This window comes from Vanellus vanellus (genome assembly GCF_965231255.1).
Source record: "Vanellus vanellus genome assembly, chromosome: 7".
Taxonomy (NCBI): Eukaryota; Metazoa; Chordata; class Aves; order Charadriiformes; family Charadriidae; genus Vanellus; species Vanellus vanellus.
The window spans coordinates 37208308-37221765 of record NC_138912.1 but is presented as its reverse complement, the minus strand read 5'-3'; the positions used below and the strand labels follow the sequence as shown (position 1 = coordinate 37221765).

General features: G+C 41.3%; 1 long non-coding RNA gene across 1 annotated transcript in view; it reads left to right on the top strand.

Moving 5' to 3' along the window:
- Positions 1-13458, top strand: part of LOC309674154 — a 47054-nt gene that overhangs the window by 196 nt on the left and 33400 nt on the right. The window contains exon 2 of the long non-coding RNA XR_014269365.1: positions 870-906. This is a non-coding gene — a long non-coding RNA (uncharacterized lncRNA). The remainder of the gene's footprint in view (positions 1-869; positions 907-13458) is intronic.

The following is a 13458-nucleotide window of genomic DNA, read 5'->3' as shown; positions in this document are numbered from 1 at the left end:
TTCCTCCCCCTCTTTTCCTCCTCTCCTCCCCCCCCACCCCCCCTTCCCTTTTTGGCTCCCCCACCCCCCGCCCGCACCCTTGCTCCGCCTCAGCCGCCGGCTCTCTTCCCGTATTGTATGTTTCAATGGCGATGGCGGCGGCTTCTCTTGGGGGGGGGGGGGGGGGGGAGTGGGGTGGGGGGTGGATAGGGGTTTCCTCCTGCTCCGCATACCGCCTCTAGGAGGAGTCACTGCAACCCGGGCCTGCAACAACCCCCTTATCGCTGCCGCCCTCCCAGGCACCGCGCCGCTCCTCCTTGCCCGGGCCCCAGGGCTTCTGCTGCCGCCGCCGCCTTCTCACAGGCACCCCCCTTCCCCGTCTCTGCCATCGCTCTCCCCCCACCCCCGACGCTCGGCAGAGAAAGGGGCTCCCCCGACCCCCTGTCCCTACGAGCTGCCCGGCTTGCATTAGTCGGGAGCATAAAGGAAGAAAAGCCCGGCTTCCCTTCCCTTTCCCGGGTCACAGGATGAAGGAGTTTGGAGCCGTAGAGGTTTCAAAGCGGTCCCAGCTTGGGCTAAGGCTCGAGGATGGGTTTTGAGGTGTCCTCCGCCTAGCCTGCCCGGTTTTTGTTAGGAAGGGAGCCGCCCATCCCTACATCCCTTAGGCAAGGTGACCTGCGCCTCTTGGTACGGTGCATCTAATCCAAATGTTCCAGCGTCCCCAAACTGGCTTAAAACGGCCGTAACAAAGAGTACAGGCAGCTCTTTGTGTCTTGTTGCGTTGGAGCATTTAAGGCGTTCACAGGCTTTTCAACTCAGCCACGAGGGCTACAAACTTAACTTGCTTTCTAAATAAAAGCTGAAGGTTTTGGTTTTTTTTCCCCCCACAGTTGCACGAATTCAAGAGCTTGAGCTCTAAGATACGCAGTAAGTGATTGTATTACAAGTCTCACAGTATGTCTGTTGGCAGCGCCAAATACGTGATCATAGATGCAAACAGAAGAGAGTGCAGGGCTACACGTCTTAAACTGAGCTCAGAGATGGTTTTACGTGAAACTGGGTTTATATCGTCATTCCTGTACAAACATATTGCATTGTTGCACCGATTTCACTTGAAAGGTGTGTGGGGGCTACTGTAATGCTCTGGGAGGTAATAGCATTAACCCAGACTACTCCAGCTCGCATGCAGTGTTACTTTAGGAGGCAGGCTGGGAGCAACTGAACAGAGTGATAAAGACGCATCCATGCTTTCAGCTTTCCCTTTGTTGCTGTAAAAAAATCATAAAGATTCACTGGCTTCCCAGAGTTTGTTTTTGGCTCTGCCAAAGTAAACTTTTGTGTCTATAGAATTGCATTTGGTAGGGAAAAAAGCAATGGAGTATTGCTTCACATTATATTAATTGTGGACCACACAATCTCCCAAAGAAAGAGGGCGTGAGTTGAGAACCGAGGGTCTTCTCAGCTGTTCTGTGACCCTGGATAAAGCGTTTCACTTGCAATGGCTGTATTTTGACTGTAATTAAAATGGTAATAAAGATACCTTTCCTCTTTTTAATCGAGCTATTCAATGAATAAGAAAACTAACGCATTTCTGTGGATTAATGCTTTGGAATCTATTCTCTTTCTCATTTCTTTTGAAAGCAAGGTCAACATTCTTTGAAACCATAGAAGAAAAATTCATGTGTATGAGTTTGTATTATTTTACATGTAAAGGGAAGCCTTACTTGGATCTTCCCTGTTGAGACTTTGAATTTAGCAAAGGAAAAAGATATTTGTAGACTTGTAAGTGTATTGAACCATATTGGCAGGGCAGGAGGAATACAGAGAAGATTGTCAAGTACTAAGCATAAAAATGAAAAATAATGTTAAATGCATGTGAAAAAGGAGGAAGAGTATTTACATTTTTCTATTTCCAGATACAAATAATTGCATCCAATAATCCTAGCAATCATGCATGTGGTACATAGCTTTGTAATTAAAAATAATTTGAGATCAGGCAAAATAAGCATCACAAATTTTTGAAAACATTCCCAGTTTGTTCCAGATTAACATAAAATAGTTGCTGTGTGACAACACCACAAACGTGTAGGAGGTCTTTAAAAAAAATAAAATTTTGTCTTCTGTATGAGACAAACTTTGAACATTAGGACAACTCATTCTGTTTACAAAAACATTTTTCTGTTTATAAACAACATTCTCCTTGCATTCAGGCGTATTTCCAGCTTTAATTTTGTGTTTGTTACATCCATCACATAAGAATGTGCCATTCAGGTGGATCAGATGAAATCAAGTGATGTAAGGGCGGGGCTCCTCTTCAGATTTGCCTTTCATAGGATAATGTGGTCAGTGAGTGTCACAGACTTAGAAGAGGCTTTGCACGGTCAGTGAGTGCGGGGCTGTGGCCTCCTAATGCAGTTTTTGTGTTCCCTGAAATAAGAATCTAATTCCCTCAATTTCTTCTTTATCATCTATGCCAGCTTGCTACCAGTTTTCACATCATCAGTAAGAACAGTACATCCCAGCAGTAGCCATGTCCCTGAGCAAGTCACTGTGCCACTGACAGTAGAGCAGGTACAAGAGAAGCCATCTCCCATTTTGCAGCTGATTTCTGCTATTGTTTATGTTATTTCTGTGGGGATTGCAGTCTGGGAAGAGTTTCTGCAGGGAAGCAGCGCCAGCATGGAGAAAAAACAGATGCTTAGCTACCCTTGCAATGGCTAAGGAATCGCCATTGACTCACAAATCATAACACAGCCTCCCCATAGTAGGAGGCTGAAGGAAGCAGGAGTGCTGGAGAAGTGTGAGAGGGAGGGAGGTCAAAGACGTTCATAGTATACCACTGGTTTTATTTTTTTTTTAAGTTAGTCATAGATGTCTGAATTTTAATACCCATTTTCCTACCTTTGTGGTTTTTAATTGTCCCACTATAAAGTAAATTTCACCTCTGTATTTCTTTCTCCAGTGGATCAGCTTATCCTTAACCTAAATGTTAACAGCATTATATGTATGTTTTATGTTGCTTCAAGTATTTCTGGAAGATTTTGAGTTGCTTTGTGACACTAGAATAAACATTTTTTGAGTAGAACAGATCAGAGCAAGGCAGCATTTGAACAGAGAGTTACCACATGTGAATTGTTCTGCAGTAACTGCCCTTTTGTAACTGCTTGCTTTTTTAGAGCAGCTAAGATACACAGGTTTTTCTCTCTGGCTCTGAGTTCAGTGTTGGACACTATGGTTGCAATGGAAAAGTAACAGGCAGTAGGTCACCTAAACCACGTGGTGAGGAATTAGCAGGGTGAATGTCTTCACAAATTCTGTAAGGCAGAAGATGACTGAAAGTCCAAGATTATTGGTCACAATAGCTGTATCTTCTGGCCATTTAGATCTAGTTGTTCAGGGAAGACGTTACTAACTAGCATTCTTCAACACAAAAATTTGCAATGCTGGATTAAGATAGAGCTTTCCCCAATCAGCAGGAGCGAAGTCTGCCCTCACTAGGTTGTGCAAAGACCATCTGCTGGTTGACTTCTGAGTGCAAATACAATCTGTTACTTTGTCAAAATAAACAACATATCTATTGAGGGAGCGTTTATAGACTGCTGACTGCCTAACTCTCCAGCTATTGGAAGAACAGCCTGTTTATGGCACTCTCTGTTTTGGACAGAAGCTGTTATATCTCAAACATCATAATGAATATTTCATAGTTTCAGAACCAGGAGATACAGCTTTACTCTTGCTTAGGCTGGCAGGCATCCAGGGTCATCCTGGCAGTACAGTTATGTCAAGTACTCTGAAAGCGCTGTCTTACGGGCATATATAATCCAGGAATTTTATCAAATCAGTGTAAGGGTTGTCATGTCATTAGGATAACCTAATACGATCAAAGTTGATGTGTGTATATATTATGGCAGTAGATAACAGATGTAATAACTTGAGTTCTGCAAATAATCTATATTTTTGTAATTACTTTTCCCCCCCTCTTTGAGCCATTTTTTAACCCCTTCTCCACCCTGCATACTGTTTGTGGGCTTATTATGCTAGTAGGTTGCCTATAGCGAGCTTTTCTTCTTAAAGAAACCAGAAAAGTTAAATCCTGACTTTTTGGAGAATTTTCTTATAGTAGTACTTTTAAAATTAGATCATCCCATGTTCTTCAGAATTAAACATTTTTGTTTAATTTGATTTAATTTAATCAGGTTCTGATATGTTGTTTAAGGTAGATTGATGGTTAGGATGTCTTCAAAAGTCACAGATTAGCTAACGCATAAGCAAGAGGGAGAGAGGTCTTTCCTGTCCAGACACCAACTGATTCTAAAAGTTAAATGATGCTTATTAGCTTAAAAAAAAATAAAAATTAAGAGTGCTTTCATCCTTGTTATTTAAAATGAGCGTTTTAATCCTTGTTACTTATCCTTACACATCAATGCAGACTGCAGAGATCATTGTCTCGACTCAATTATTTCTTAGTCATATAAGTAAAATTACAAATATTTGATTAGTCGTGGTTATTCATATTTTTTTTTTCAAATGGACATTTATGAATATATCTTTCAGAATTACGGAAAAAGGAATAAGGGAACAAACCCCAGAAAATGACATTGTGTTCAGTTGAGGAATACTCTGTAGAATTCCTCTCCACAGCTCCAATAGCCAGAAACGGGTAAGGTACAGGGAAAAGCGGTGTGGTGATCATATCTATGGAATGGCTTCTCTGAAGAATTAAACAGGTTAGGACTTCTAGCTAAGAAAAATCAAGAGGCAATATGAGAAAGGACACAGCTGATTCTCTTGACTTGTTGCCTTGTGCCTCGAAAGGAATGCAATTTTGCTATGAACTAGTAAAAAACAAAAACAAAACCAAAACTATTTTAGTTTCTGAATTTAAGGAAAGCTGGATGGATAACGTGATACATTTGTCAGTGATGCATTTGACCACAGATTAATATGATAACCAAGCAGTGCAGGTCTAAGAGGCAGAAAAACCTCCATCTCTAACGCACTTGAATTCCTTGAAGCAAATTATTTGCAACAAAATGTTTGTGCTTTTACTGTACCGCAGTTTTTTAGTGCGGAAAGTGACACATCCCAGTAGGTGTCTGGGGACTTCTGATGCAATATTATTATTTTGGCATTTGTAGAATCACATTTCTTTGTTGGAGGAGCAAAGATGTAGCACTGTGCCATTGCACCATTTGATCATCAAGTCATTCATCTACTGATCATTCCAGATCTGTATTGCAGGATAATTTCTTAGCAAACTGGCATCTCACATACAAAACTAGATCATATTTCCCACTTCTCACAATGTTGCAAGGGGACTTTTTTTGTAGTTTTGTCTGATTAGTTTTTCCTGGGCTAGTACAGATGTTTGTCCCTTGTCAGTTACACTCTTTGGCATAGTTTGCAGCTGTGATACACATTTCCTTTCTCCTCTCCTGACATTTGCAAGCACATTGTCTTCCTGGATGGGACCATTAAGCTCCAAGTTCTTTTCAGAGAAACTTCACAGGATAGGACAGCACTGCTTGTTTGTCTGCTTTCATAATTGTTCCTCAGTTTGATTTAAACCAGTCAATTTAAATCATTAGAATAACTGACTATTTATTCCTGCTAACTACAGAGCCCTCTGGGGGATAAAAAAAAAATTAAAGCTCAAACTGTGACATATAAATACACGAAGATGCATTGAAACAAGTTACCTTTGGGTCTCATGTTTGTCTGAGGCAGTACACAGCAAACCTCCAAAACATTTATTTATTGCAGAAGTGCAAAACTGTACTACTCTCCCAAGGTATAACAACATACACTGAGGAGCCATCATTTTTATAAAGCAAGAGTGACCTTAAAGTGTTAAGGAATGATAGAAATCATGTGTTTCAAGCACATTCTCCTTTCCAAGTTGGAGCATCCAAATATGTTCATTTTTCTATATAACTTAATGCATCTGTCACTGTTAAACATCCAGATCCTTGAGGATTTTGCCTCATGATCCAAGGCTCATTATAGCTGCACCCAGAGGAGGTCAGGAGCGAGGCACTTACTTTTGCTGTCTGGCAACTCCAGAGCTAAAGGTTTTTCAGCAAATCACTTTCATTTCAAGGAATCACCACTGTGTCGGTGCGTATGTTGCCTTTGGGCTAACACAGAAACAAACCCAGGTGTACAGGAGAGGAGGAGTAAACAGCCATCTCTAAGGAGAGCAGGGAGGGAGAGATGGATGTTCCCGGAACTGCCTGTTTGTCCCCTTTGGCTGCAAAAGGAGCCGAGGAAAACCTGCTCCGATGTAGATGCCTAATTTTCAGATACCTGAAGTTAGATGAGAGGAATATACCCTCTGTAGGGTATAGTGCAATCATCATAATAGCTGTCATGGCATTTGAAGCCAAAGGAATCTTCCCCCTTATTACTATGCCTTGCCAAAAGCAAATCTGCTGTCCCCAGACTAGTTCCAAAGGTTCAGTCATTGGATTTGTTGGGTCGTCCCGTCCCCCCCCCCCCCCCCCCCCCCCCGACATTAGCAGTGATTCTTAGAAATTGAGCAAACATTTTACTTCAGCTGGGTCCCTTAGCAAATCACTGACGACTCTTGGATTTTGAGATAGATGTACACCTCATTATTGATTTTCACAATTTTGAGGAAAGTAAGACAATACACAAAGCTGATAATCATGATCATTTCAGCATGGGCATAACCAGAGAGTTTCTACTTTCCTCTGGTCTTGGCTCTTTCCCCTCTGTTTGCACTCACTCTCTCAGTTCCACAATTTGTTTAGCTTTGTGTTTTATGGTTGATTAATTGCACGTCGTAAGAAAGAGCTCCAGTAAGGCTATTCATGCATTGGGATGGATCAGGCTGTCTTTATCCCATGCAGATTCCCTGGTGTCCAGTAATGTAGCACAGCTGATGTTGCTGCTTTTCCCTTAGCACAGGCACTAACTAGGACCCTGTCCTCCATCCAGCTGTCTATTTTCATAGAGCTGAGGATAACAGTATTTTTGAGACTTCTGTCCCTCTGCTAAATCGGTTGAAATTTGCCACCTAGTTTCATTTTTGCTAGGGCTGACTGGCAAACAGCAGATGGCAAGTTTTCCTTAGGATATTAACCTAAAAACCATCCCCAAATGGAAAGTCAAAGTGCAAGAGAATTTATGGTTTGTTATTTGGATTAGCTGTCATTTACAAAAGACAGAAACTGTGTGTAAGTAAACAGGTATTTTTATAAAAGGGAGAAGAGAGTATGTACATCATATGTAACAAATGCAGATTGTACTGGAATATGTACGGCATGCAAATTGAAATAGAAAATTCACTAAAACACTGACACAAAGGAGTAAAGCTTCAACACAGGGCGCAGGGAATTCATCAGACTCCCCTTGGATAATGACGGGATGACACTTTAAATATGGTGTCACGTTTACCAATGCAACAACAGTCCAGCCCAAGACATTTTTTCATTACCTCCTGCCTGTTTTTTCAGCCCTCCTTTGGTTTTCCAAAAGTCCCATCTCCAAACTAACTTCCTGCTGGAATCTCTCATTGTTATTCTCATAATGATGTAGAGAATAGGCTAAGGCACTTAAAATAGCAATATACAGCTCTTGCATAGCACTTTTCATCATAATATATAACAGCACTTCTGAATAAGATTAGCACGACTTTCTTTATCTGATAAATGGATACTCGGTGATTAAATATATAAAATTTCCACTTTTTGCAAGCAGGTAGAAACGCTTTAAAGGCACTATAATCAAGCAGCAGCTTACTTTTACAACACTGAACTTTTACTACTGAGCAGGGATTCAGCGAGTTCTTTAAGCATACCCCTAGTGTCAAGGACAAGTGTGGTTTCATTGACATCACTGGATGAGTTAACGGACACAGGAAATGGGTAACTAAGGCACAGTTTTTGTTCTGACATAAAAACTCATAAGCTATTTTTCATTCATACGGATGGAAATCATTTAACTGAATCCCTTTCCTCGTACATGTTAAATGTTTAATCCCTTAGTGTCTTCTCAATTTTTATCACACTGAGAAAAGATTTGCTTAAAAACTTAATAGCGGAAAAATATTTACAAAGAAAACCAATAATTAAAATATTTCAGTTCTGTTATGATCAGCAACTCCTTATGGCACAGCTATCATCTGCTTTTCTAAACTATTGCTAGAAATGGTCAACATGGAATTCAGAATTTCCAGGATTAAAACACAAAACAAATCAAATGTTGTCATATTACCAAGGAAAAAGTGGAAAAGAAAAAGTAAATACTCTTTTTGGCTGAAGAAGCTCCTACTGAGGTTGAAAAGACTGTGGGAAAGAACAGCCCTTTGTTCTCATCATTCTAGCAATTATTTAGCATGGAATTTTCCTGAAGGCCAAAAAATTCCAAGTAGCTAAACTACGTCAAAAGGAGTTGAAATAATGTCTTAGAATCAGCACAATGACAGTAATAATTACTAGTAACACAAAAGCATAGTACAGCACTTACATTAATGAATGTCAAATAACATTGGGTATTTAATATATAGGCTGAAAAGTTCAATATAAAAAAAATGTAAAAAGTGTATTCAGTTTTAAATCTCAGTCAATAAGTGTTTATAAAAGATATGCAGAAACAATGCCCTGTCAAGATCTACTCATAACTCATCACTTTGCTATAGGTATATTAAACATTGTACATTCTATGCCACCAAAGGTGGGGGCGAGTAAAATCTCTCTTGTAAAATTCAAAGAAACCAAATATGTAACAACAAATTGCTTCAGAAATCATCCTCCTGCAGGGATTAGGTCAGTCATGTTTGACTGATGCTGGCTAACGAGCAGATCTCTGACAGAAAGAGTCCCAGCATCAAAGAATTTCGTGTCTAAATTGCATAAAGATGAGAAGCAGGGGCAGTGCCAATGACACAAGCATTCCAGGTGTGGGGAAAGTTCATCAGGGAGGTGCTTTTTCTGTTGCTCTGAGGACTCTGAATGCTACGGGGATGTCTACTTGACACCATACAGCTTTCTTGGTGACCTGCTTCACCTGGATGGGGGACACTCTCCCACCCACCTCACAAGCCAGGGCACTGAGAGCGATAACCCCACATGGCACTGTGTGGTGCCGGGTAGATGTGCTCTAGAGCAGGTTGCAGGCTGTGGCCTGGCACGCCTGCATGGGCACTGCATTCCATAAAGCTGTACTTTTAAAGCAAATGTCTTGATTGTGCCCACACGCTGTGTTTTGGCTCACAGCACAAGACAGTCGCTCAATATGCAAACTGGATTCCTGCTAGATGAAACTGAACCAGAAGGTGCGCTCCAGCAGCACTCCTCATGCCTAAACCACTAACGGCAATGGTTAGTGGTTTGCTGACCACTAGGCCAGACTAGAGCAGTCAAAAATCAAACAAAACAGGTCCTGCCAAGGAACTGTCTTGTTCCTCAGACCTGCTCTTCTTACACTGCACCCACTGGTAGCGTAGATATGGCCTGTAACTCCGGCACTGCAAGTTGTACTGCTGGAGAGCCCATGACATCTGCAGGCTTTCCCAACAAATCAGAAAATCCCTCCCATTACTGCGCTGTTCAACATCTGGAGTCAATTTTGCATCATTCAAAACCATGAGAATGTTGTGGAGTCAGGCCATTCCACCCTGCATCAAAGGGATGCTCGGTCCTCCTTTTATTGGGGTGAGGGAGAAACACAACAATGACAATGTTCTGCCCCAATTTACCCTATCTTTAAATTTAAAACGGTGAGGGACAAGAAGGAATAATAGAGTAACCTGTTTGGTTAGAGAACTAGAAAGAATGATTGTGGGCAACCGTGTGCTGCAGCTGAGAAGCAGCCTCAATTAGGCCACTGGAGGCCTCTGTGGCTGTGCCTTGTTTGCTGTTTCTGCTCCACCTCCCTCCCTCCATCATGCTCGCTCTGGTACCTCTGCCTTTGGTGTGGCCGCAGACCGTCAGTCCGCATGCGCTTCTGAGCTAGAATGCTACCTTTGGATTGGAAATTCCCCAAAACGGTGAAACTGCTTGGTCTGTGGCACTGCTGGTGGTGTGCAACACCAGGGTAAAAGCAAATCTTTGCCGGAGAGTAGAAGGGAAGATTTACTGAAGCAATGTTTTGAAACTTTACTGCAAGAAAACAATGGAATTATCACAAAATGGAATTTCACACGCCCAGCAAACCCCCACCAGAGACAATGGACTGACAAACAGCGTGCAATGCAAAGCAAGAATGCAAGTTCCGCTCCACAAGTTTCACAACCAGTCCTCTCTTACCTACCATTAATACATCTAGCCTACTAAACTTCATGACAGCAGTTCAACAAAGTCATAGTTTGCAGCAAAAAAAGAAAAAAAGTTTAGCAGGTTTTTCTTTAAAAAAAAAATCTGCAATATTCTGAGTCTGTTTAAAAAAAGAACAAATTTATTTACTAACTTCAACAAGCAAACAAAATCATAAGAAAGCTAGTAAAGCTAATCTGGCCTTGCTGCCTAGCATTTTAAACAGTAGAAGCTTTACAGTCAACTCCAAAACTATCAACACCTACAATCTTAACTCATGTTTTGCTGTGATGTTTTCATCAAATCAAAACATTTGACAAAGAAGGTGTACAAGAAGGGAGGAAGTAGAGCAGGGAGGATAGATAATAAAAGCAAGTGGAAAAATTATCAAAATGTGACCGATAGAGATTTTCTGAAAATGCAGAAGAGAAAGTAGCCATTTTGTCTGTGACAAAGACATCTGGAAGCAATAAGGAAAAAAAAAACAAAGGAAAGGGGGGGTGGGGGGCGGAGGGACCCAAAAGTGTAAAAGAAGGGGAGACCTTCATCCAGCAAAGCATTTGCTTGTAGGCTCAGGGTAAAGCAGAGCCTAACGATCGAACAGGAATGCATTGCTGGATTTAGAGGAGGAAAAAATGATAGCAAGAGACAGCAATACTTTAGGAGGTACCTACCAACAGCTTGCTGTTTTCAAGAAAATGTGTTTCTTTTAATTGCTATTTCAGAGCTTTCTAGCTAAGCCCGAAATTCCAGGTTGTAGAACGCTGCTGAAGAGGACGCAGCGACTCTTGCCAGACTAATTGCTTCACCACAGACCAGCTAAGATCGGAAGAGACCGTTTTCAATCACCTGGTCCCTAAAATAGCCCTTCTGAATTTTGTCAATGTAAAGGAAGATTTTTTGGAGAGACCGTTTTGTCTGGGAGAGGTCACTGGTACCTGGTCCCTAGGCATGGCCTGTGTGGATATGTTTATACCTGCTAAAAACTGCTTTGTCTATGGAAAGCACCATTTTACTACCGAACTCAGGGAGAAAAAAACCACAATAGGAATGTCCTGAGGACATTTTGGGTGAGGAACTTTCACAAACTTATTCCAAAAGCCCAGTAAAAATATACCTAAAAGAAAAAAACAAGAAAACAGAAAAGAGCAAACAAATCGCCCCAGAAAATCATTAATAAAAAGAAAACTAAAAGTAACATTACCAAACTACGTATATAACTGTTTTCATTAAAAAAGAAGGAAAAAAGCACTCCTACCGCCTGCAGTTCTGGTCACATATCTCCCCCTCCCCCCCCTCCCCAAAAAATTAAAATTAAAAAAATAAAAATAAAATAAATTAACCCTATCATCAGCCTGGTTCCTAACTGAAACAATTTTTTCCCCTGCTACTCTATTTACTGAACAAATCTGTTAAAAACCTTAAGAAAAAAATGCAATTCTTCAGCTGAAACTGAAAGCAGAACTTTTTGCCCCCTCGCTCTTTGTAATCCTAGAATTACTTTAACAGCAGCGGTTCCCTGCCCTGGTGAGAGGAGATGGGTGCTGGGGGCAAGTGTCCTCATCAGAAGGTCAGGATTGTTCCAGCTGAGTTGGCAAAGGGTGTTTGAATGAAGGCTATTGCCTCTCTGGGACTTGCGCTGATTTACAAGACATCACTTTGAACTTGAAATCAGCATTTTCTCACTGAACTGTAATGTGAATTGCTTATCATTTAGTTCTGCCTAATGATTTAGATAATATCATTCATTAACTCTAATAATAATGGCCCTGATTCACCAGAATACTTAAATATGCAAATAGCATCATTTAGGCCAAGGGGAATCACACACTCACAGTTAAATATGTGTTCTAGTGCTTGGGCGAATGGGATTCCCAATGCACCTAATGGAGTAGAAATGTTATAAGTCATGTTCATAAGGTAAAAGTACTTAATAATTAATTTCCATTTTTTTAATAAATTGCAAGAGCTGTGGTGGAAGGACACTATGGAGCCCGTGTAAACAGAGTTTAACCTTCAGCAATGGGAGCTGAGTAAGGGATGCCAGATTTGCACGGCAGTTGGTACGAAGTATCCCGAGCTGCATATTCTGCCCTTCAGGCAGCTGGGAAACGTCCTCTGCACCCCTCAGCGCTTTGCCAAATCTTTATTTCCCTTCAGTGGATGTATCAAAACACATAACAGCGGAATTTAACCCTCTTGATCCTTATTTTCCATCTGGAAGTACATCTGTTGAGAGGTACCCACAAAAAGTGCTTTAATGGGCCGGCAGAATAATATTTCTGGAGGGCTCAAATACATCCACTGTGCATGGTGGAGACCAAAGCAGAAGTACAGGAAGCAAAGGAATTATTCAATGAAACCAGATTTTTTCCACACTCCATATTTTCCTTTTCTGACAAGATATTTCATGCCTTCAAAATCCAGTATGTTTTTCCTTTTTTGGCAAAGAAAAAAAAAAAAGGTCATTTCTTTAGAACTTAACAGGAGAAGAAAGTTTGTGATGAAAAGGTTAAAGATGGAATCATCAACAATATAGGTGGAAGTTTGTCATCTGGTAACCAGAAACGGTAGCAAAAAGTTTTATCACGTCCTTTCTGAGCAGCACGCTAAACTGGACATGCGGGGTTTGATTGATTTTTCTTAGGATAAGTGTTCAAGACGGATTTCTTTCTTGGATCAAAGGATCCCCCCACAGAAATATCATCTATGTCTTGCACTCATTTATACAGCAGCTGCTGGAATATGAGCCTAATTCTTCATCTGGAGAGTCTGACCACAATAATAGAACGAAGTGAAAATGACCAAAGAAAAAGAATATAAATGGTGTCATCTTCGAACCCTGCCACTGGCCTCCGGGAGAAGACAGCAAGCAAAGCAGAAAGCGTTGGCACGCCGAGCTCCCGCAGCCCCAGCAGGCAGCATCTGGGCACAGATTCCTGGTGCGCAGTTGAAGAACTCTTCCCAAGCTCCAGGGAGGGAACTTGCAAAACATCTCCAGCAAATCTTCAGGAAGGTCCTTCTTTTCTCCTTTCATTCTGCTGTCATTTCCCAAGCTTCTCCACCCTCAGACTGGTCTCACTTTTTGGCTATCAGCCAAGGAGTTTGACCCTTGAAGTGGCAGACAAAGGGTTTCACGTGAAAAAGGCCAGGCAGAATTAACAGTCATCAACAGCCACAGCAACCGAGTTACAGGCTTTAG